General features: G+C 38.4%; 1 protein-coding gene across 1 annotated transcript in view; it reads left to right on the forward strand.

Annotated features, from left to right (window-relative positions):
• The first annotated feature begins 169 nt into the window (after positions 1 to 169).
• Positions 170 to 26,431, forward strand: part of LOC137221173 (Golgi phosphoprotein 3-like) — a 31,952-nt gene continuing 5,690 nt past the window's right edge. Inside the window, exons 1-6 of the mRNA XM_067730458.1 lie at positions 170 to 2,229; positions 5,226 to 5,349; positions 6,038 to 7,030; positions 18,107 to 18,399; positions 18,510 to 18,595; positions 23,170 to 23,276. The gene's annotated coding sequence lies outside the window, so the exon portion shown is untranslated. The remainder of the gene's footprint in view (positions 2,230 to 5,225; positions 5,350 to 6,037; positions 7,031 to 18,106; positions 18,400 to 18,509; positions 18,596 to 23,169; positions 23,277 to 26,431) is intronic.

A 26,431-nucleotide genomic window follows, 5' to 3' on the forward strand; every position in this document is an offset into this window, starting at 1 on the left:
TTAAAACCAAACTGTAGCACTAATTAATTGTGTATGATCTTGGTGTGTTCATAGCCTTGGTAAGTCTGGTTTAGTAGTCATTTATTACGATTCCCATGAACTCTGATGAGATTCATCATTGTTTTAACTCAGGTAGAATAAAAGGGCATCAATTTCCTTTTTAGGAACATTCAGATCATTTGGTTCTCATGCTCTGTAATTCTCATTGAAGAATAAAATTCAGTCCCTACTTGTTGACCATAACCAACTTAGTAAATTATGTCACTGCACATTTCAAATAGGAAGATACTTAGTTTCTCAAGACATCCTTCATTTGTGTTCTAAGTGCCAATGAGGAATACCACAGTACCATGCCTTGGATTATTTACAAGTATCACTAAAGCATGGGATTTTGAGCAGCTTTTTTGGAAAATGTGAATTAAATGTAAGATTAGGCCATACCTTTGATAATTGACAAGTACGTATTTCCCAGTGTCTAGGGGGAATTTTTTTTTAAATCTCTAGAAGTGTTTTCTGTAGACATCTATCTGTAAGTGTTCTAGGTTCTCAAGGAGCTCTTAGTCAAGTCCTTCACTTTTTATATAACATTCTCTCCAAATCTTCCTTTGGTTTTAGCAGTAGTGGTCCCACATTGCTGGCAATATATGCATTGTACTGCCAATAGTTTACAGGATGTTTCTTAGTATAAGATTATCTCACCAAACTTAAGAGAAAGCACTTTCATGAAACTTAGGGAGTTTTTGTTGGACATCTTTCAGAAATGCTCAAGATACATGAGGATCACATGTAAAAATACTATTGGGCTGTGCTGTACTACCTGGTCATCCTGAGTTGCAACACTCTCTTGAAGTGCTTGTTTGTGAACTAACTGGTCCTGGACCGCCTCTGGTTTTGTAGGTCTAGCTGCCCTCGTGGAATTCCAAACATCAGTGCCATCCTTTCCCTTTATTCGTTATTTGAGTTCAGCAAATGAAGTTACAGTGACTAAGGAGGCTTCTGCGAACCTTGATTCTTAGGAGAGAGTTCTCTGAACAGTGAATATTCTAGTCACTCACTGGAAATTAGTAAGTTGGCATTCTGTACATTAGTATCTTGTGAGTTTGGTTCCTGTGATTCAGAAGCAGGAGCCCATTTCAGAGGCTGAGGCAAGCCTCAGGGTGTACAGTGTCTCTTCCTTTGAAGACCTTCCTTGGTGACATGTCAGCCAGCCTACAGCTACAGCATTCCTACCATGTCTCTAACTTCAAAACGTTCTTCACCAGCAAGCAGATCTCTGAAGCTGATGGATCAGACATCAGCACTGCTTAGAAGCCTTAGCACCCTAGCTGATAAGATCACGCCAGGATCAAGACCAGAAGTGTCATGACTGAAACAGAGCAGCGCATCGTGGTAAGAGTGTGAACTTCCAAGGGCCACTGCCTGGCTCCATTGCCCCCTTCTCCACGTTCCGGCTGTGTGACCTCAGCCTCAGCTTCTCCTTTGCAATGAGAGAACTTAACGCATCAGGATATTGTGAGGAATAACACATAATAAAGCCCTTAACACAAGAGCCATTCAGCAAACATTGGCTGTTATTTCGAAACTCAGCCCTACTTAGAGTGTCCTGTGATGGCTGTTCCAGGTCTCACCTGCTCTCCTGCCTTCTAAACCCCTGATCTTTTTAAATCCCACATTAAGTTCAACTGTATTTCTGTGAATAGTGGAATTTCACTTTCTTTATTCAAAGAAGGCAGGTCCTTGCACATAAGGAAAGAAGTAATGGAGGAGGGCTTTTAAGCAGAGATACTCATAATTTAAAACTCTTTTGTCTTGAATTGGTGCAAGCATCCATTTATTCACAATTTTAAAACTTGTGCAATCAGCGGGGTTAGGGAAGCCAAAGCCTGGCGCAGCATTTTTTCCTCTGCTCTTCCCTTCCTGCCTGCTGGTAGATAACACTAGAATTTATGGGGCTAAACCTGTGATGTAGACAATGTCTAGAAGTTGCTACCCCCATACTTATAAATTACCTTCATAGAATCTAGAGTTATCCTTACCATTTTTTACGTTGCTGATTTATTTATAGGTGACCTCCAGCAAAAAAGTCCCTCATGAATCAACCAGAGCATGACAGGGAAGTGGGGTAGAGTGAGTATCTCCAAGCAATTCACTATCATTTCCAAACCCTCCACAAGCGTTCCCTTCATCTGGGCCTCAGTCTTACCACGGAGCAGCCTCCGCTGTGGAAGGGTAAGGAAAGTGGAATCGCTCGAGAAGGGGGAACGCCTCTGTCAGCTTGGTCCAGTAAGGTTTTGGAGCAGCCTGTCAGACGTGACCCTGAGCACTCAGGGAGGGCGAGACAGGGCTGAAGTCAGAGTTGGAGCCAGGCTTGAAGGCCAGCTTTTCGGACAGAATCTACCCTGGGAACTGTACAGCAGCACCGTCTACCCTCTGCAGCATTGCCCCGCCTGGAGCAGACCTGGGTAATAAGGGCACCAGCGTCACAGAGTGGCACCTGAGGCACTGGTGGCTTTGAAATCAGTCCAAGTTCAAACTCTACCTCTGCCAGTTACAAGTTAGGTGAACTTGGGCAACGTAACTTGTCAGAGTCTTTGTTTTAGGCATGGTTCGAGGCCTTCCCCATGTCCCTAGAGGTCTCCTTACTGTGCTCCAGCGTCACACAGTAGTCAGCTGTTCACATCTGTCCTCCCCGGTAGACGTGGGCCCCTGACTGCATCATCATACGTCTTTATAGCCCCAGGCTCTGGCATAGTCACTGTCATATTATAAAGCCTCAAAAAATGTTTAATGAATTGAGTACAGAAAATACCAGTGGTCACTGGAGTTCTGACAATAATAAACCTTACTATGTGCTCTGTATTATATAACCTCTTGCAAGCATGCTGTCTCTGAGAGCAAATTGAACAAATACAGGTATTAATATAGGAACAAACGTTTACTAAGGACTGGATGTGTTAAGCACGTGAGCCCAAAAGAGCTAAAAGATAATACCTGTAATCTAATGATTGTGTCCGTAGAATAACTTTGTTAGAAACAAAAGAAAGGCAGTCGTGTCAGTTCTACAGCTTTTGTGTGATCTTTTCTCTTACAGATAAAACCTGATAACCATGTTCCACAATGCTTATGTCAGCATGACATAAAAATCCATGTAGTTTGATTTTCTGCCTAAAATTCAAATCTAATATTTGACACTAGCGTCCAAAAACCGTAGATACGAACTTTTGGTCCCTAAAAAGAATATCGCTCTTAGAACATAGCTTTGCTGGTTCTCAGAGGGTAACACTATTCATCACTTCTGATTTTCTTTCCATATGGAGTCACCTTCCGTTACAGTCCTGACCTTGCTCTGCCCTTTTACTCACTCCTCCCCAGGCAAGGAAGAGTGAAACAAGGGAATTCTAGGATGCCTTCTTATCGAAGTATGTTCTGCTCTGCCCTTCCATGCCAGAAGTTTGTAAGAACAGGCACGGTTGTCCAGTGGTGCCAGTGGATGGCAAAGTCTCTATATCTCTGGGGTGCGATGTAGGAAACAAGTTGTTGCCACAGATTTAAGCCTTGTTCTCTACTATCAGCTTTCTCAATAATGATGACACTTTTACCTCCATCTGGCTGAATACCTGAGCCTGTTTCTAAGTTGCTTAGGAGCTTAGTGGAGAATGGTGATGTTATTGACCCTCCTCAAACCCCAACTTGACAATGCTTATTTGTTAAATAGTATGGAAAGTTTATAAATGTGGGTAGCTCTTGGAATTCCAATCCAAAAGGGGGACGGACATTCTCTGACCATTCTGAATAAACTGACAACATACCTTCTCTTTATACAGTCTGTTTTTCTGCTATTGCAGTATAGACATTTTAAACTTCTTTTCAGATTTATTTTGCTTAAAAACTTTTAAAGATTTATTTTGCTTTTAAGTGCTTTTCTTGGGTGGCAGACTGGTATTTTATTTTTATTTGACGTCATGGTAAGACGCAACACATCATCCTAGTAGACTTCCTATATAAGCAATGACCAATTATAAAATATAACAGAGGGAAAGGTCTTACTTATAATAGCATTACTTCACCAGAAAAAGATACCTATGAATAAACTAAATGAAAAATTACCACCTATACAAGGAGAAGTTTACGAAGGTATTGAAGAATATAAATGAAGACATGAATTCTATGGAAAGATGTTTATATAAGAAGATTCAACATTATAAAGATGTCAATTCTTCCCATATCAGACTCTACATATAAGGCAATTTCAATAAACATAGCAAGGAGATTTTATTTTGGCTAGTGATACTGGTTCTAAAGTTCATATGGAAAAGGAGGGAAACCAGGGAAAAAATTGTAAAATAAAAGTTAATGAAGGGATTGGCCCTACTATGTGCCAAAATACATTATAAAGTTGTATTAATTAAAACAGTGCATTACTGGCACGTGAGCAGGCAGACAGATGAATGGAACAGAACAGAGTATAGAAGTAGACCTATATTAGATAAAGTAACAATATGTGGTTTAAGGAAAGACAGAAAAAAGGGAAAAAAATGAATGGCTCATAAAATGAAAGATGATTTCTCATTTTCATAAAGTCCAAAACAGGTGTTCCTGCTTGGCAGGCTCTCCTCCAGGCAAGGATTCTGGAGCTCGTGCTCCTTGCATCTTTAGCTCTGCCATGCTCAGTATGTGGCTTCTCAAGTTTTTCTGGAGGATATCTCCATTCCACATGGCAGAAGGCAAAGAGGATGGAGGATCATGTGTGGGAAGCTTTTACGTGCCAGGTCCATCACTTCCTGACTGCAGTCGAAGCTGGGAAACTAACGTGCTGTGAGCCCAGAGAGAGGAAGGAAAAGCTTTGGTAAATAACTAGCATTCTCTCCCACAAGACCCAAATGCATATGGAATTTAATATGTCACCAGGGTGGCATTTGATATCAATGGGGAAAGATGAATTATTCAATTAATGATCCTGAAGAACTGGATAGCTGTCTCAAAAAAGAAAAAAAAGTTGGATTCCCAATTCATTCCTTGCAACAAAATACATTATAATTCAGTCAAATTTGAATGGGAGAAAAAAGGAAGGAAACTATTAGAAAACACAGGAGAAAAGGGAAGGTCTTTTTATAAATAAGCTTGCCCGCCCAGAAGACTCAAGGAAATGTGGGGTTAAGATTGTATAGCGCATTCACCCAGATACAACTATTCCAAGTTTCACAGTCCTATTTCTTCCTTTTCAGGGCCCTTACATTAACGCAGAACACCTGCTTTGGCTTGCATTCGGCATCCCACTGTAGCTCTGACATTTTTATTATCGTATCCTGAGGCTAATGTTCAGCATAGTCTGCCCTCCTGCTGCAAGAGGTAAGAGTCTAATTAAAATCAGCCATGAAAGCCTTCTGGCTCTCTTGACATGCCCTGAGTTGATAGTTGGCTGACCTGGTGTGCCAGTCTCTTTCTTCAAGGCTTCCAGGAGAGTTAACAGAAGTCAGCCACCTCTACAATCCTTTTGAATACCATTGTCCCACACCACTCAAGAGCTACCACGTATTCCCCAGCCTGGTCCCTTCCACCCGTTCCTTATTCCCAAACAGAGGTGAAAGTCTTAGTAAACGTGCTGCTAGAGCATGCTGTGGGTTGTCACTACCCCGACTTAGACCAGCAATGAGGTTCTTGATGCCTCCTGACCAGAGAGTGAGCAAATTCTCTAGCCCCATTCTTGAGAGTCAACTTTCCATGGCCATCTCTGGTACCAGTTTAGGTCTCCGCAAAAGCAGACCTTGAGGCAAGGATTAGGGGGCATGTAGCTACTGGGGAGGTGATATCAGGAAGAGAGGAGGTAGGGAAAGTGAGATAGAGAAGGTAGAAAAGTCAATAAAGGATACATTAAAGTGAAGATTACTGCTGTAGTCAACAAGAGCTGAATTCACTCTGAGGAACCGGCAAGAATTGCCTGCTGAGAGATGGAGAAGCTTACATATTTATCCACTGATTCCTATTCTTTATCGGTTGGGGGTTGCCTCCGAGAGGCTGATAGACTGTTTCTTCCCAGCCATCCTGGAAAGTCCACCCTTGCAGGGTGGAGCACGTTCCGTGACACCTCAGAATGACTCGGGAAGAGAAGCAGAAAGATTCAGACACAAGTTGGATGCTGTCAGAATGTGCAGGAACTGTTATTTATGGCTGCAGGTAAAGTTACTAGCTGGGACATTAACAGCATCTGCTACAGCAAGAATTAAGATACCAATTCTGTCTATATTCCTTTCAAGCAGTTTTAAACAGCATCTGTTGTATTGCTGAAGGTGTAGGCAAACAGCATGCTGATGTACTGTTCCGAATGTGTATTGATACAGCCTCTATGAAGGGCAACTGGACGGTGGCTGTCAATATTGAAGGTGTGGGAATTCCCTGGGGGTCCAGTGGTTAGGACTTCACGTTTTCACTGCCTAGGGTGTGGGTTCAGTCCCTGGTTGGGGAATTAAGGTCCCTCAAGCTACGCGGCATGGCCAAAAAATATATATGTATAATATATATATTGAAGGTGTATATACTTTTCGATCCAGGTTTAGGAATTTCACTGCTAGGAATTGATCCTGAAGATATTGATGCAAAGCCTTTCATACAAGTATTTTCATTGTAATCAGAGAGGATTGGGCACCGGTTTCCTCCATGGGGCACTGGGTAAATTATTGTACATCCATATAGTGGCACCCTTAAATAGAAGGGGATCCTCTCTGTGTACTGACATTGAACACTCTTATCAGAAGGCAGCAGAAAATGATTAACTGTTTATTCAGTATACTACTGTACTGTATAAGTGGGAAAAGAAAAAGTGTGTTTGCATATGTGCAAACTATCTCCAGAAGGAGATTTCTACATGCTATGGATTGTATTCTTCTTATAACTTTTCTGTTATTCCTAGGGACTTGGGATAAGAGGTGGCGGCTCCAGGGTAGTATTAGTCTACCAGATGGTAGATTGTGAAAACAAGTGTGATGAAAACTGACAAATAATAACAGAGTACGGCAAAGTGACTGGATAGCAGGTAAACATTCACAAACTGGTGGTTTTCCTGTTCACCAGCAATAGATAGTTAGAAAATGTAATCGAAGGGAATTTGCAACAGAAACCTAAGTATAAAACACCTAAGAATAAACATAACAATAAATATATAAGATCTTTGCAGGGGAAAAAGTAAACTATAGGACATAGAAAAACATCTAGATAAATGGAGACTATTAATGGTCTCAGTATATTATGATGCCAGTTCTCTCCAACTTGTTCCATAAAGACAATGTAATCCCCCAAATATCCTAATAATATTTAGTATATAGTTTAACAAGCTAATTTAAGAATTCATAAGTAAGGCTACAAGTATATGCGTAGCTTAGACAGTTACGGAGTGGGAGAAATCAAATGATCAGTAAATGTAAAAATCAATGTTATTCTCCCTAGTCATTGCAGACATGTAAATTAAAATAAGATGTAACTTTTCACCATATAATTGGCAAAAAATAAAAAATGTTGATACTACCAATCAAGAATGTGAGGAAATGGTATTCTCCCACTCAACTGATAGAAAAAACATTATTTAAGGCTCTCTGAAAAGCAACGTGGCAGTAACTTTGAAAATGGTAATTATTCATTCTCAATGACCCAGCAATTCCATTTCTCAATATCTATCCTGTATGCATCAAACATGTAATTTAAGTGGCATGCACAAAGATATTCTTACCCCTAGTTCATAGTTGCAAAGAAAAGAAAAAAGGACAACCTAAATACCCATCGATATATTCATAAATGGCTACATAAGCCATAGTAAAGCCCTACTATGAAATATTATGTAGTAATTTAAAAGAATGATGTAAATCAATATCTACTGACATGAAAAGAATAAAAAGCAAGGTTTAGAATACTGAATTCAATAGCATCCCACTTATGAAAAATATAAAACACCACAAAACATTGAACACTTGTACAGGTACAAATGCATGATTATATATTAATTTTTTTTGAATTTAATTTTATTTTTTTATACAGCAGGTTCTTATTAGCTATCCATTTCATACTTATTAGTGTATACATGCCAATCCCAATCTCCCAATTCATCCCACACCCCCAGCCGCCACTTTCGCCCCTTGGTGTCCATACGTTTGTTCTCTACATCTGTGTCTCTATTTCTGCCCTGCAAACCAGTTCATCTCTACCTTATTTCTAGGTTCCATATATATGCGTTAATGTACGATATTGGTTTTTCTCTTTCTGACTTACTTCACTCTGTATGACAGTCTCTATATCCATCCACATCTCTACAAATGACCCAATTTCGTTCCTTTTTATGACTGGGTAATATTCCATTGTATATATGTACTACATCTTCTTTATCCATTCTTCTGTTGATGGGCATTTAGGTTGCTTCCATGACCTGGCTATTGTAAATAGTGCTGCAGTGAATATTGGGGTGCATGTGTCTTTTTGAATTATGGTTTTCTCTGGGTATAAGCCCAGTAGTGGGATTGCTGGGTCATATGGTAGTTCTATTTTTAGTTTTTTAAGGAAACTCCATACTGTTCTCCATAGTGGCTGTATCAATTTACATTCCCACCGACAGAGCAAGAGTGTTCCCTTTTCTCCACACCCTCTCCAGCATTCGTTGTTTGTAGATTTTCTGATGATGCTCATTCTAATTGGCGTGAGGTGATACCTCATTGTAGTTTTGATTTGCATTTCTCTAATAATTAGTGATGTTGAGCAGCTTTTCATGTGCTTCTTGACCATCTGTATGTCTTCTTTGGAGAAATGTCTGTTTAGTCTTCTGCGCATTTTTTGATTGGCTTGTTTGTTTTTTTTAATATTGAGCTGCATGAGCTGTTTATATATTTTGGAGATTAATCCTTTGTCCACTGATTCGTTTGCAAATATTTTCTCCCATTCTGAGGGTTGTCCTTTTGTCTTGTTTGTAGTTTCCTTTGCTTTGCAAAAGCTTTGAAGTTTCATTAGGTCCCATTTGTTTATTTTTTTTATTTCCATTACTCTGGGAGGTGGGTCAAAAAAGATCTTGCTGTGATTTATGTCAAAGAGTGTTCTTCCTGTGTTTTCCTCTAAGAGTTTTATAGTGTCCGGTCCTACATTTAGTTCTCTAATACATTTTGAGTTTATTTTTGTGTATGGTGTTAGGGAGTGTTCTAATTTCATTCTTTTACATGTAGCTTGTCCACTTTTCCCAGCACCAGTTATTGAAGAGACTGTCTTTTCTCCATTGTATATCCTTGCCTCCTTTGTCTTAGATTAGTTGACCATAGGTGCATGGGTTTATCTCTGGGCTTTCTATCCTGTTCCATTGATCGATATTTCTGGGTTTTGTGCTAGTACCATATTGTCTTGATTCCTGTAGCTTTGTAGTATAGTCTGAAGTCAGGGAGTCTGATTCCTCCAGCTCCGTTTTTTTCCCTCAAGACTCCTTTGGCTATTCGGGGTCTTTTGTGTCTCCATACAAATTTTAAGATTTTTTGTTCTACTTCTGTAAAAAATGCCACTGGTAATTTGATAGGGATTGCATTGAGTCTGTAGATTGCCTTGAGTAGTATAGTCATTTTCACAATATTGATTCTTCCAATCCAAGAACATGGTATATCTCTCCATCTGTTTGTGTCATCTTTGATTTCTTTCATCAGTGTCTTATAGTTTTCTGCATACAGGTCTTTTGTCTCCCTAGGTAGGTTTATTCCTAGGTATTTTTTTCTTTTTGTTGCAATGGTAAACGGGGAGTGTTTCCTTCATTTTTCATTCAGATTTTTCATCATTAGTGTATAGGAATGCAAGAGATTTCTGTACATTAATTTTGTATCCTGCAACTTTACCAAATTCATTGATTAGATCTAGTAGTTTTCTGGTGGCATCTTTAGGATTCTCTATGTATAGTATCATGTCATGTGCAAACAGTGACAGTTTTACTTCTTCCTTTCCAATTTGTATTCCTTTCATTTCCTTTTCTTTTCTGATTGCCATGGCTAGGACTTCCAAAACTATGCTGAATATAAGTGGCGAGAATGGGCATCCTTCTCTTGTTCCTGATCTTAAAGGGAATGCTTTCAGTTTTTCACCATTGAGTGTGATATTAGCTGTGGGTGGCCTTTATTATGTTGAGGTAGGTTCCCTCTATGCACACTTTCTGGAGAGTTTTTATCATAAATGGTTGTTGAATATTTTTTAAGGGGATTTTATTTATTTTATTTATTATTATTTTTGGCCGCATTGGGTCTTCATTGCTGCGTGCAGGCTTTCTCTAGTTGTGGCGAGTGGGGGCTACTCTTCGTTACAGTGCACGGGCTTCCCATTGTGGTGGCTTCTCTTGTGGAGCGTGGGCTCTAGGCACGTGGGCTTTAGTAGTTGCAGCATGCAGGCTCAGTAGTTGCGACACATGGGCCCTAGAGTGCGCAGGCTTCAGTAGTCATGGAGCATGAGCTCAGTAGTTGTGGCACACGGGCTCAATAGTTACGGCTCACAGGCTCTAGAGCGCAGGCTCAGTAGTTGTGGCACATGGACTTAGTTGCTCTGCGGCATGTGGGATCTTCCCAGCCCAGGGATTGAACCCGTGTCCCCTGCATTGGCAGGTGGATTCTTAATCACTGTAGCTTTTTTCTGCATCTATTGAGATGATCATATGGTTTTTATTCTTCAGTTTGTTATGTGATATATCACATTGATTGATTTGTAGATATTGAAAAATCCTTGCATCCCTGGGATAAATCCCACTTGATCATTGTTTATGATCCTTTTAATGTTAGAGTTGGTTTGCTAGTATTTTGTTGAGGATTTTTGCATCTATGTTCATCAGTGATATTGGCCTGTAATTTTCTTTTTTTGTGATATCTTTGCCTGGTTTTTGTATCAGGGTGATGGTGGCCTCGTAGAATGAGTTTGGAAATGTTCCTTCCTCTGCAATCTTTTGGAATAGTTTTGGAAGGATGGATGTTAACTCTTCTCTAAACGTTTGGTAGAATTGACTTGTGAAGCCATCTGGTCGTGGACTTTTGTTTGTTGGGAGCTTTAAAATTACTGACTTAATTTCAATACTGGTAATTGGTCAGCTCATATTTGCTACTTCTTCCAGGTTCAGTTTTAGGTGATTGTTTCTTTCTAAGAATTTGTCCATTTCTTCTAGCTTGCGTATTTCATTGGTGTATAGTTGCTTGTAGTAGTCTCTTACGATCCTTTGTGTTATATTTCTGTGCTGTCGGTGGTAACTTCTCCCTTTTCATTTCTGATTTTATTGATTTTGGTTATCTCCCTTTTTTTTTTTTAAGATTTATTTATTTTTGGCTGCATCAGGTCTTAGTTGCAGCATGCAGGATCTTCGTTGAGGAATGTGGGATCTCTCTAGTTGTGGCGTGCGAGTTTTCTCTTCTCTAGTTTTGGCGCATGGGTCCAGGGCACCTAGGCTCTGTAGTTGTGAGGCGCGGGTTCCAGAGCACGTGGGCTCTGTAGTTTGTGGCATGAAGGCTCTCTAGTTGAGGCGTGAGAGCTCAGCAGTTGTGGCACACGGGCTTAGTTGCCCCGTTGCATGTGGGATCTTCGTTTCCTGACCAGGGATTGAACCCATGTCCCCTGCATTGTAAAGCGGATTCTTTACCACTGGACCACCAGGGAAGCCCCTCCTTTTTTTTCTTGATGAATCTGGCTAAAGGTTTATCCATTTTGTTTATCTTTTCAAAGAACCAGCTTTTAGTTTCATTGATCCTTTCTATTGTTTTTTAGTCTCCATTTCATTTATTTAGCCTCTGATCTTTATGGTTTCTTTCCTTCTACTCACTTTGGGTTTTGTTTGTTCTTCTTTCTCTAGTTGCTTTAGGTGTAAATTTAGATTTTTCATTTGCAATTTTTCTTGTTTCCTGAGGTAAGCTTGTATCAGTGTAAACTTCCCTCTTAGAACTGCTTTTGCTGTGTCCCATAGGTTTTGGATCATTGTGTTTTCATTTTCATTTGTCTCTAGGTATTTTTTGATTTCCTCTTTGATTTCTTCAGTGATCCATTGGTGGTTTAGTAGCAGATTGTTTAGCCTCCATGTGTTTGTGTTTTTTGCAGTTTTTTTTTCTTATAGTTGATTTCTAGTTTCGTAGCATTGTGGTTGGAGAATTTTTTTAAAGCATAATCCAGTGAGAAATACTGGCATAGTAACAAGAGATAAATTAAACTCTTAATAAAGAACTACTACAGTAAGATTAGAATCTTACCTTTTAAGAAAAAAAAAGCTGAAAGTAGCTTGATGAAAGGAGGTATAAAAAATGGTTGGGGCATCTGGGATATAGCAACAAAATCAAAATACATAAAGATGGTGAAAACTAAGTACTATGCCCATCTGAGACAAAACATGTAACCAAACTGAGCCAAAAGGAAGAAGGGGGGTGATATGGAGGGGGGTGGAGAAGAAGCAAAGTACAGAAGAGTATCTATGGCATGTTACTCTTCACATAGAAGGAGATGACCTAGAGGGGTGGGATAGGGAGGATGGGAGGGAGGCTCATGAGGGAGGGGATATGGGGACATATGTATGCATATGGCTGATTCACTTTGGTGTACAGCAGAAACTAACACGGTATTGTGAAGCAATTATACTCCAATAAAGATCTATTAAGAAAAAAAGAAAATACGTATGTATCTTATTTGTGCAAAAGATATATTCCCTGACTTACAATGGAGTTACGTCCTAATAAACCTATCTTAAAGTTGAAAATGTATTTAATACACCTAAACTACTGAATATCATAGTTTAGCCTAGCCTACCTTAAACATGTGCAGAACACTAACATTAGTCTACAGTTGGGCAAAATCATCTAACACAAAAGCCAATTTTATAATAAAGTATTGAATATCTCATGGAGTATTAAATACTGTACTAAAAGTGAAAGACAGCATGGTTGTCTGGGTACAGAATGGTTGTAAGTGTATTGGTTGTTTATACTCATGGTCACATGGCTGATGGAGCTACAGCTTGCTGCCCCCGCCCAGCATCACAAGAGAGTATCTACCGCATGTTACTAGCCTGGAAAAATCAAAATTAAAAATTCTAAGTACAAATGGGTATAGCTTCACACCATTGTAAAGCCAAGAAATCGTAAGTTAAAAAATCTTAGGGTTTCCCCGGTGGCTCAGTGGTTGGGAGTCCGCCTGCCGATGCAGGGGACACAGGTTCGTGCCCCGGTCCAGGAAGATCCCGCATGCTGCGGAGCGGCTGGGCCCGTGAGCCATGGCCGCTGAGCCTGCGCGTCAGGAGCCTGTGCTCCGCAACGGGAGAGACCACAACAGTGAGAGGCCCGCATACTGCAAAACATAAATTAATAATAATAATAATAGTATTGAATTTGAGCTCAGAAAACAAATTTCCATGAATCCATACCAACATAAAAAAGGATTGAAGGGCTTCCCTGGTGGCACAGTGGTTGAGAATCCGCCTGCCAATGCAGGGACACAGGTTCAAGCCCTGGCCCGGGAAGATCCCACACGCCATGGAGCAACCAAGCCCGTGTGCCACAGCTACTGAGCCTGCGCTCTAGAGCTTATGCTCCGCAACAAGAGAAGCCACCGCAGTGAGAAGCCCGCGCACCACAACCAAAAGTAGCCCCCACTCTGCACAACTAGAGAAAGCCTGCACGCAGCAACGAAGACCCAACACAGCCAAAAATAAATTAATTAAATAAATAATTTTTTTAAAAAAGGAATTGAATAAATACATGTATAGGGGAAACAATATCTCTTCTTACAAAAGAATTCCAACTAATAAATGTAGAAGAAATGAGAGAAATAAAAAAAATTACCACCAGGCAGACACCACCATAGTAAGTGTTGCAGGTCTGGTCAGTTTGATGGATGCTAAAATCAGTTGTGAGTGTTCGAGAAGAAAGAAGATATTTCATAGTCTCAGAGTATTTCTCCAAGATATTTGTCAATTACATAGGGAAAACTGGTAACTTTACTGTGGAGAATATCTGCAGACACCTCCTTAGCCAAGGGATCAAGGTTAATAAATCACCAGCAACAAATCACACTGAAATCATTATGCACTGAGATGGACACAATATCACTTCTGGGGTAATCTTGCTAAAAATGCAACACCTCAAGCTAATCACGAGAAAACATCAGACGAACCCAAGTTGAAAGACATTCTACAAACTATCAAGGTCATGAAGGACAAAGAAAGACTGAGAAACCATCACAGATTGCCGGAAACCAAGGAGCCAATAACTAAATGCAATGTGGATCATGGGTTGGATCCTGAAGCAGAAAAAGGACATTAAGGGGAAAATGAGTGAAATTTAAATAAGATCTGTGTTTGGTTAATAGTATTCACCAATGCTATTTTTCTGTTTTTGGTAATTGTATGATGGTTATGGAATTGTGAAAATTACGGAAGCTGGGAGAAAGGCATATGTAAGCTCTTTGTACTATTTCTGCAACTTTCCTTTAAGTGGAAAATTATTTCAAAAGAAAAAGAGAACATAGAGAGAAAGGGCATTGTTCTCAATACTCTCTTTCTTTGTATTTGCTATGTTCAACCCTGCCAATGTGCTTGCATCTCCCTGCTCTATTTGATGGCACAAAATATTACATGCTGGGAAATTGTGCAGATGAACCAATATAGTTTCCATGGCATACTGACATCATTTCCCTACTTTCCAATCTCATATGAGCTTAATTAATGCACTTTAAAGAATTTTACCAAAATAGACTATATTGAAGTTGCATGTGACATATTTGATTAAAATGGAATCATGAAATATGAGGGGGGAAATCAGTATTTAAAAGTCAATATAAGCTTACAATAGCCAAAACAATCTTGAAAAATAACAAATTTGTAAGACTAACATTTCCTGATTTCAAAACTTATTACTTACCTATAGTAATCAAAACAGTGTGATAGTGGCATGAGGATAGACATATAGACCAAAAGAATAGAATAGAGCCCCCAAATAAACCCAAGCACATCTGGTCAATTGATTTTCAATAGGAGTGCCAAGACTATTAAATGGGGAAAGACAGTCTTTTTAACAAAAGGTAGTGAGAAAACTGGATATGCACATGCAGAAGAATGAAGTTGGATCTTTACCATATACCATATACAAAAATTAACTCAAAACAGATCAAAGGCTTAAGCTTAAGAGCTAAAAGTATAGAATTTTAAAATGAAAACATAGGGGAAAGTCTTTATGACATTGGATTTGGCAATAATTTCTTGGATATGACACCAAAAGCATAGGCAATAAAGAAAAAATAGAAAAATTGGACTTCATCAAAGACATTTGTGCATTAAAGGACATTATCAAGAAAGTAAAAAGACAGTTTATAGAGTAGCAGAAAATATTTGCAAATCATCTATCTGATAAAGGATGTTAATCCAGAATATATAAATAATTCCTATGAGGCAATGGGTTAAAAAAACCTCAATTCAAAAATGGGAAAAGATCTTGAATAGGCATTTCTCCAAAGAAGATATACAACTAGACAATAAGCACATGAAAAGATGTTTAACATCATTAGTCATTAGGGAAATGCAAATCCAAACCACAATGAGATACCACTCTATGCCCATTAGGATGGCTATGATTCTAAAACAAACAACAAAAACAAACAAAAAAGGAAAATAACAAGTGTTGGCAATGCTCTGGAGAAACTGGAGTCTTCATGTATTGCTGTAGGAAAGTAAAATGGTTTAGCCGCTGTGGAAAATAGTTTAGCAGTTCCTCAGAAAGTTAAACATTGAATTACTGTATGACCCAGCAATTCCATTCCAATGTATATACCACAAAAATACTGAAAGCAGGGACTCAAACAGGCACTTGTTCACCAATATTCATAACAGCATTATTCACAATAGTCAAAAGGTAGAAACAGCCCAAAAGTTCATCTACAGGTGAATGGATAAACAAGTTGTTGTATATATATATACAATGGGATATTATTCAACCATAAAAAGGAATGGAATTCTGATACATGCTACAACATGGATGAACCTTGAAAACATTTTGCTAAGTGAAATAAGCCAAACACAAAAGGACAAGTATTGTATGATTCTACTTCTATGAGGTACCTAGAACAGGCAAATTCATAGAGACAGTAAGTAGAATAGAGGTTACCAGGGCCTGGAAGGAAGGGGCAATGGGGAGTTGTTTAATGGGCACAGATTTTCTGTTTGGGATGATAAAGTTCTGGAAATGGATAGTGGTATTGGTTGCACAACATTGTGAAAGCACTTAATGCCACTGAATTGTACACTTAAAATGGTAAATTTTATGATACACATATATTTTTTTCTTTAACAGTTTTATTGAGGTATAATTCACATATAATAAATGACACATTTAAATTTTCAGTTTTATATGATACATATATTTTAACACAAGAGCTCAATACTATACATGAAACATATAATATTGTATGTCAAATATACTCAATTAAAAAAATTAAATTACATTCCAAAAAACTCAATAAAACATATGATGTGAAATACAGATGTATAATCATAGTAATTAACAATTATAAGTAGACATTTAAAAATTTTGCCTATATCCCCCAAAGTTTATGTGTTCTAGTTGTCCAAAGAACATTTTGAGGAACTTATCATTAGGAAAATGAGGGATCTCCTAGATATAGTCTGCCTTATCTGTAAGTGTATATGCTCGTGTGCATGTATGTGTGTGTGTGTGAGAGTGTGTGTGTGTGTGTGTGTGTGTGTGTGTGTTGTATGATGGGAAATAGAAGAAAAGAGAAGAGGGTACTACCTCTTCATATTGAAAGAAGATCGTCCTTTTTGCTTGTCCTGGGGAAAAAAGAACACTGACATGACATACTTTTGGGAATGCTGCAGACTGATCAAGAAAAAAAGGAGGGAAAGTACACATTACCACCATTAAAAATGAAGGAGGGAATATCACCACAGACCCTACATATATTAAAAGGCAAATAAAGGAATGTAGTGAATAACTTTATGCCTATAAACTTGACAAATAGATGAAAAGAGTTCTTTTAAAAACACAACTTACCAAACTGATACAAAAAGAAATAGAAAATTTTCATAACTCTATTTTTAAAGTTGAATTGATGATGGAAAACCTTCCTGCAAAGAAAACTGCAGGCCCAGATGGTTTTCTTCGGGAATTCTATCAAACATTTAAGGAAGAAATTATACTAATCTTACACAAACTCCTTTAGAAAATAGAAAGTGTTCCCAACTCATTTTATGAAGCCAAGATAATACTGCCAAAAACTTGACAGAAACACTACAAGAAAATTGGAGACCAACATCTCTTAAGTTGCAAAAATCTTTCACAAAATATTAGCAAGTCAAAAGCAGCAATACTACATCCTGATTAAGTAGGTGTATTCTAGGAATAGAAGGTTGCCTTAACATTTGATAATCAGTTGGTGTTATTTGCCACTGTAACAGAATAAAGGAGAAAAACCATATAACCATACCAATAAATGCAAAAATGCCTCATAAAATTCAATAGCCATCATGATTTTAAAACAAAAACCTCTTTGCAAACTAAAACATGAAAGGGAACTTTTTGTTAAATTTAAAAGCATTTAGGAAGAACCTAAAGATAATATACCTAAAGGTTGATTATACCTAAAGAATACCTAAAGAATATTGAATATTCTTCCCTCAAGATTATAAACAAAGCTAAGATGTTCACTCTCACCACTTTTTTCAATATTGTACTGGAGACCTTAGCCAATGTAAAAAGGTAAGAAAAAGATATAAAAGTCATACATATTACAAAGGAAGAAATAAAATCATTAGCATTTAAACAAGCATTAAAATCCACAAAATACTTAGGAACAAATTTAACAAAAGACATGTAAGACCTCTACAGTGAAAACTATAACACGTTACTGCCAAGACTTGAGCTGCAATTTAATGACTGCTATCCATGAAAATACTTTGTAAGGAGATTCTGTTTGAGGCACTTTAATATTTTGATGAAGTGTTCCTCAAGCTGGACAAAAAGCAATACCCTGGCCCTGGAAAGATTTGCATTACTACTACTCAGTCCGACTAATAGTTGGCTAAAAATTTTATAACAGAAAAGTAAGTCTGCAATTATTATGTTTTTTTTTTCCTCAGCCCACCTGGATAATATTGATGTCCCCTTCCCTCAGAACACTATACATGACATTCCAGAGAAGGCTGGCAGAACCCTGCTGAAAACCCAAGCATTGCATCTTGTTGATTTTCCTTCGATGTTTGATTAGCATACCCTGCCTACATCATCCTCCGACTCTGGATCATCCAGTGACTCTGAAAGCCACTCCAGGAGCGGTCCATTGAAACCTGGTGAGTGCAGAGCAGTCTCTCTTGCCCTTGCTGGAAAATGACCTATAACAATTGGGGTGCTCACCTGCTACAGTAATGGAGAGGTAGGTACATGTAAAGAACCACAATCTTCCTGTTCTCTTTCTCTTTTCTCTCCTCCTTTAATCCCTTCAGAGTTTTGTTTTTGTTTTTGTTTTTTGGCTGCACCCTGCAGCTATGCAGGATCTTAGTTCCCTGACCAGGGATCAAACCAGTGCCCCCTGCAGCAGAAGCGTGGAGTCTTAACCACTGGACTGCCAGGTAAGTCCCCAGAGGTTTCTATTTTTGAGTTTCTATGAGCTTAATTCTGACCAGTTTTTGAACAAAACCTATTGCCCTGTAAACAAAGACCCTCTACTTTTTTTTTTTTTTTTTTTTTTTGCGGTATGCGGGCCTCTCACTGTTGTGGCCTCTCCCGCTGCGGAGCACAGGCTCCAGACGCACAGGCTCAGCGGCCATGGCTCACGGGCCCAGCCGCTCCGCGGCACGTGGGATCCTCCCGGACTGGGGCACGAACCCGTGTCCCCTGCATTGGCAGGCAGACTCTCAACCACTGCGCCACCAGGGAAGCCCAGACCCTCTACTTTTATACTTTGTGTATTATCAAGCAGTATTTGGACTTACACCTACCTTTGTCACTTTGAAATAATGTAAGGTTAATTTAACAGGTTTTTTTTTCCATTTTGAGTTTATATTTGTATATGGTGTGAGAAAATGTTCATAGTTCATTCTTTTTTTGAATTTTATTTTATTTTATTTTTTACACAGCAGGTTCTTATTAGTTATCTATTTTATACATATTAGTGTATATATGTCAATCCCAGTCTCACAATTCATCCCAGCCCTCATCCCCCTTTCCCCCCTTGCTGTCCATATGTTTGTTCTCTATGTTTGTGTCTCTATTTCTGCCTTGGAAATAGGTTCATCTATACCATTTTTCTAGATTCCACATATATGCGTTAATATATGATATTTATTGTTCTCTTTCTGACTTACTTCACTCTGTATGACAATCTCTAGGTCCATCCACATCTCTACAATTGACCCAATTTCATTCCTTTTTATGGCTGAGTAATATTCCATTGTATATATGTATCACATCTTCTTTATCCATTCATCTGTCAATGGACATTTAGGTTACTTCAATGGCCTGGCCACTGTAAAAAGTGCTGCAATGAACATTGGGGTTCATGTGTCTTTGAATTATGGTTCTCTCAGGGTATATACCCAGTAGTGAGATTGCTGGGTCGTATGGTAGTTCTATTTTTAGTTCTTTAAGGAACCTCCATACTGTTCTCCATAGTGGCTGTATCAATTTACATTCCCACCAACAGTGTAAGAGGGTTCCCTTTTCTCCACACCCCCTCCAGCATTTGTTGTTTGTAGATTTTCTGATGGTGCTCATTCTAACTGGTGTGAGGTGATAACCTCATTGTAGTTTTTTTTTTTTTTTTTTTTTTTTGCGGTACGCGGGCCTCTCACTGTTGTGGCCTGTCCCGTTGCAGAGCACAGGCTCCGGACGCGCAGGCTCAGCGGCCATGGCTCACGGGCCCAGCCGCTCTGCGGCATGTGGGATCTTCCCAGACAGGGGCACAAACCCACATCCCCTGCCTCGTCAGGCGGACTCTCAAGCACTGTGCCACCAGGGAAGCCCCCTCATTGTAGTTTTGATTTGCATTTCTCTAATGATTAGTGATGTTGAGCAGCTTTTCATGTGTATGTTGGCAATCTGTATAACTTCTTTGGAGAAATGTCTATTTAGGTCTTCTGCCCATTTTTTGATTGGCTTGTTTGTTTTTTTGGTATTGAGCTGCCTGAGCTGTTTATGCATTTTGGAGATTAATCCTTTGTCCGTTGATTCGTTTGCAAATATTTTCTCCCATTCTGAGAGTTGTCTTTTAGTCTTGTTTATAGTTTCCTTTTCTGTGCAAAAGCTTTTAAATTTCATTAGGTCCCATTTGTTTATTTTTGTTTTTATTTCCATTACTCTGGGAGGTGGGTGAAAAAAGACCTTGCTGTGATTTATGTCAAAGAGTGTTCTTCCTATGTTTTCCTCTAAGAGTTTTATAGTGTCTGGTCTTACATTTAGTTCTCTAATCCATCTTGAGTTTATTTTTGTTTATGGTGTGAGAGAGTGTTCTAATTTCATTATTTTACATGTAGCTGTCCAGTTTTCCCAGCACCGCTTATTGAAGAGACTGTCTTTTCTCCATTGTATATCCTTACCTCCTTTGTCATAGATTAGTTGACCATAGGTGTGTGGGTTTATCTCTGGGCTTTCTATCCTGTTCCATTGATCTATATTTCTGTTTTTGTGCCAGTACCATATTACCATATTGTCTTGATTCCTGTAGCTTTGTAGTATAGTCTGAAGTCAGGGAGTCTGATTCCTCCAGCTCCATTTTTTTCCTTCAAGATTGCTTTGGCTATTCAGGGTCTTTGGTGTCTCCATATAAATTTTAAGATTTTTTGTTCTACTTGTGTGTAAAAAAATGCCATTGGTAATTTGATAGGGATTGCATTGAATCTCTAGATTGCTTTGTGTAGTATAGTCATTTTCACAATATTGATTCTTCCAATCCAAGAACATCGTATATCTCTCCATCTGTTTGTGTCATCTTCGATTTCTTTCATCAGTGTCTTATAGTTTCCTGAGTACAAGTCTTTTACCTCCTTAGGTAGGTTTATTCCTAGGTATCTTATTCTTTTTGTTGCAATGGTGAATGGGATTATTTCCTTAATTTCTCTTTCTGATCTTTCATTGTTAGTGTATAGGAATGCAAGAGATTTCTGTGCGTTAATTTTGTATCCTGCAACTTTACCAAATTCATTGATTAGCTCTAGTAGTTTTCCAGTGGCATCTTTAGGATTATGTATGCATAGTATCATGTCATCTGCAAACAGTGACAGTTTTACTTCTTCTTTTCCAGTTTGGATTCCTTTTATTTCTTTTTCTTCTCTGATTGCCATGGCTAGGACTTCCAAAACTCTGTTAACTAATAGTGGTGAGAGTGGACTTGCTTGTCTTGTTCCTGATCTCAGAGGAAATTCTTTCAGTTTTTCACCATTGAGAATGATGTTTGCTGTGGGTTTGTCATATATGGCCTTTATTATGAGGAGGTAGATTCCCTGTATGGCCACTTTCTGGAGAGTTTTTATCATAAGTGGGTGTTGAATTTTGTCAAAAGCTTTTTCTGCATCTATTGAGATGATCATATGGTTTTTATTCTTCAATTTGTTAATATGGTATATCACATTGATTTGTGTATACTGGAGAATGCTTGCATCCCTGGGATAAATCCCACTTGATCGTGGTGTATCATCATTTTAATGTGTTGTTGGATTCTGTTTGCTAGTGTTTTGTTGAGGGTTTTTGCATCTATATTCATCAGTGATATTGGTCTATAATTTTCTTTTTTTGTAGTATCTTTGGTTTTGGTATCAGGGTGATGGTGGCCTCGTAGAATGAGTTTGGGAGTGTTCCTTCCTCTGCAATCTTTTGGAAGAGTTTGAGAAGGATGGGTGTTAGCTCTTCTCTAAATGTTTGATAGAATTCACCTGTGAAGCCATCTGTTCCTGGACTTTTGTTTGTTGGAAGATATTTAATCACAGTTTCAATTTCATTACTTGTGATTGGTCTGTTCTTATTTTCTATTTCTTCCCGTTTCCGTCTTGGAAGTTTATACTTTTCTAATGATTTTTCCATTTCTTCCAGGTTGTCCATTTTATTGGCATAGAGTTGCTTGTATTAGTCTCTTATGATGATTTGTATTTCTGCAGTGTCGTAACATCTCCTTTTTCACTTCTAATTTTGTTGATTTGAGTCCTCTCCCTCTTTTTCTTGATGAGTCTGCCTAAAGGTTTATCAGTTTTGTTTATCTTCTCAAAGACCTGCTTTTAGTATTATTGACTTTTGCTATTGTTTTCTTTGTTTCTATTTCATTTATTTATGCTTTGATCTTTATGATTTCTTTCCTTCTGCTAACTTTGGGTTTTGTTTGTTCTTCTTTCTCTAGTTCCTTTAGGTGAAAGGTTAGATTGTTTATTTGAGATTTTTCTTGTTTCTTGAGGTAGGCTTGTATAGCTATAAACTTCCCTCTTAGAACTGCTTTTGCTGCATCCCATAGGTTTTGGATCTTCATGTTTTCATTGTCATTTGTCTCTAGGTATTTTTTTATTTTCTCTTTGATTTCTTCAGTGATCTCTTGGTTATTTAGTAATGTATTGTTTAGCCTCCATGTGTTTGTGATTTTTACATTTTTTTACCTGTAATTTATTTCTAATCTCATAGCATTGTAGTCGGAAAAGATGCTTGATATGATGTCAGTTTTCTTAAGTTTACCAAGGCTTGATTTGTGACCCAAGATGTGATGTATCCTGGGGAATGTTCCGTGTGCACTTCAGAAGAAAGTGTAATCTGCTGTTTTCGGATGGAATGTCCTATAAATATCAATTAAATCTATCTGGTCTATTGTGTCATTTAAAGCTTGTGTTTCCTTATTAATTTTCTGTCTGGATGATCTGTCTATTGGTGTAAGTGAGGTGTGAAAGTCTCCCACTATTATTGTGTTACTGTCAATTTCTTCTTTTATAGCTGTTAACATATGCCTTATTTATTGAGGTGCTCCTATGTTGGGTGCATATATATTTATAATTGTTAAATCTTCTCCTTGGATTGATCCCTTGATCATTATGTAGTGTCCAAATTGTAACATTCTTTATTTTAAAGTCTATTTTATCTGATATGAGTGTTGCTACTCCAGCCTTCTTTTGATTTCCATTTCCATGGAATTTCTTTTTCCATCCCCTCACTTTCAGTCTGTATGTTTCCCTAGGTCCAAAGTGGGTCTCTTGTAGACAACATATATACAGATCTTGCTTTTGTATCCATTCAGCAAGCCTGCGTGTTTTGGTTGGAGCATTTAATCCCTTCACATTTAAGGTAATTATCAATATTTATGTTCCTATTACCATTCTCTTAATTGTTTTGGGTTTGTTTTTGTAGGTTCTTTTCTTTTTTTTTTTTTAATAAATTTATTTATTTATTTTTGCTGTGTTGGGTCTTCGTTTCTGTGCGTGGGCTTTCTCTAGTTGCGGCGAGTGGGGGCCACTCTTCATCGCGGTGCGCGGGCCTCTCACTGTCGCGAACTTCTCTTGTTGCGGAGCACAGGCTCCAGACGCGCAGGCTCAGTAGCTGTGGCGCACGGGCTTAGTTGCTACGCGGCATGTGGGATCTTCCCAGACCAGGGCTCGAACCCGCGTCCCCTCCATTGGCAGGCAGATTCTCAACCACTGCGCCACCAGGGAAGCCCTGTAGGTTCTTTTCTTCTCATGTGTTTCCCACTTAGAGAAGTTCCTTTAGCATGTTTTATAGAGCTGCTTTGGTGGTGCTGAATTCTCTTAGCTTTTGCTTGTCTGTAAAGCTTTTGATTTCTCCATCGAATCTCAGTGAGATCCTTGTCGGGTAGAGTAATCTTGGTTGTAGGTTCTTCCCTTTCATCACTTTAAATATATCATGCCACTCCCTTCTAGCTTGAAGAGTTTCTGCTGAGAAATCAGTTGTTAACCTTATGGGAGAATTTAAGAATATTTTTATATTTAATTTGGGTCTTTCTAGATAAGATTATAAAGCTAATTAGTAAAGTAAATATTCATGGGGTGGGGGTGGTTTCTAAATTCTTGGTTTGTGCCATAGACATTGGTAAAAGATTTTTTTGTTGTTTCTCATCAATTCCAAGTTCCAAATAAAGTCCAAGAACTCCCTAGTTTTAATTTAATATCTTTACCATTTGATTGAAGCATAAGCAGTAGCATATTTGCCCCCAGAAAAAAAAACCAACAGACTCTGTGGTAGGCGGAATAATGCCTCCTTCCCAAAGATGTACGTATTGTAATCCGCAAAACCTGTGAATATGTTCTGTTACATGGTAAGGGAGAAGTAAGGTAGCAGGTGGAATTGTTTGCTAATTAACTGATTTTGAGATGGGGGATTATCCTAGATTATTCAGGTGAGGCCTATGTAATAACAAGGGTTCTTATAAGTGAAAGAGGAGAGGCAGTGTCAGAGTGATTCACCATGAGAAGACTCAACTAGCCATTGCTGGCTCCAAGCATAGTAGGGAGCCACCAGCTAAGGAATTCAGGCAGCCTCTAGGAGGTGGAAAATGTAAGAAAACATTCTTCTCTAGGATCTTGAAGGAACACAGCCCTGCTGATACCTTGATGTTAGCCCATTGCAATCCATTACACCCTTATGACCTACAGGATTATAAAATAATGAATTTGTGTTGTTTTAAAGGCATTAAATTTGTGGCAATTTGTTACAGCTGCAATAGGAAAAATAGGAAATGAATACAGTACAGAATCTTTCCTATTAAATCACATTGTAATTGAGTAATTTGAACACAAGGTGGCACTAGACTACCATATTTATCATAGAAGTCCTTTCAGTTTTATGGTATAAAGGGCAATGATACAATTTTCTTCTAATACAGGTTTTTAAATCATTTTGTCACATTTATATCTAAGTCTTCTTCAGTATTGTTGGTAAGTCCCTTAAATTGGCCTTCATGATTTTTTTTTAATTGACATGTAATCGATTTACAATATTGTATTAGTTTCAGATGAACAGCAAAATGATTCAGTCATATATATATCTATATTCTTTTTTCGATTCTTTTCCATTTTAGGTTTTTACAAAATATTGAATATAGTTCCCTGTGCTATACAGTTAATGCTTGTTGTTTTTCATGAATTTTTAAGTTGATTTCTGGCAATGATTTTTTTTTTAATTCAGGAAGATGAACTATAAATGAATAGAAGTCACTAGAATATGTGTCACAAGTGTGAGGATTTTTTTGTTCTTGGTGCCTTGAACACTGACGGAAGCCCATAGCAGATGCCCAATAAATAATTGTTGAACGAAAGAACATCTCACGTCCAATTTGCATGTATAAATTGTTTGTCAAGTCTTTTCTCACATTAACCTGAGTCGTCTGGAACCTGAGGAAAATCCTTTTGTCCAAGAAATTTAAATTTAGCACTATTCATAGAGCAGTCATTTGTTCGAATGAACTTACAATGCATTCTTCTTTGTGCTAGAAATGAAACAGGCATGGCTTGTTCTCTAGAGCACCCTCCCTCCCCCACCTGCCCTCCAGCCAGGAATGTCCGGTTCTAATGAAACACCCCAGCGTGTCTCTCCTCCTCCCGGTGTGTGTGGGTGACTCTGGGGGAGTGTGTAGTCAGGGTAACCAGGGACCACAGGTGGACCACCTTGGGAGGCAGGGTTTCCAGGTAGTCTGCGTTTCACTGTACCTGCGTGGCCTTGGATGCTTTGCGCTTGCTGATCCCTCGGTCCCGGGCATTAGGCCCCTCCCTTGGCTTGTCCAACTCTCCTAGTCAAAGAGAGAAAGTGTACTCTTTGGAGAGTGTCTTCCAGTATACTCTGTCTCCAGACACCCTGTAAATTCTGATTCCTCTCTATTCTTGTAGAATTTTGTTCCTCTCACCCTTTCCATGTTGTTTTACGGTTAGTTGTATAAAGTGGCACTAGCTTGTAATTTCTCGGTAGAAGAAGATCATATTTTATTCTTTTTTGTATCCTCAACACCCAGCCAATACTAGGAACAAAGTAAATGCTTCTGGAAGGAAGGGAGGCGGGAAGCCTGTCCCATCATTGGGCTCAGACTGCAGATGGGTAAAATAACTGTTGCTGATTTCTTAATATTTAAGTATGGGTGTGTGAACTTATGTTTAACCCAAAAGAAAGAAGTAATCAGGATTACATTCATCATTTGGATATAATTTCCATTTACAGACTCAGGATAGTAAATATAATGAGGCCTAAAATAAATGCTGTCTTTCCTCTTTTAAAAAGATAAGGAATTTGAATGCAAATTGTAATGTTTTTCTTCAGAGAGGAATGATTTGCCACTCTTTAATTTGATAAAGTTCTTTATACTTCAAAAATAGACTCAGGCTTTAAATATTAATAAACTTCAGAAAGCAGGAATCAAATCCTCAACTTTTCATGAATTAATTATCATAATTTCAAAACTCCAGTTTTGTAAAGCAAACCATAAATTGCAAAATGGC

Source organism: Pseudorca crassidens, chromosome 3, assembly GCF_039906515.1.
Source record: "Pseudorca crassidens isolate mPseCra1 chromosome 3, mPseCra1.hap1, whole genome shotgun sequence".
Classification (NCBI taxonomy): Eukaryota; Metazoa; Chordata; class Mammalia; order Artiodactyla; family Delphinidae; genus Pseudorca; species Pseudorca crassidens.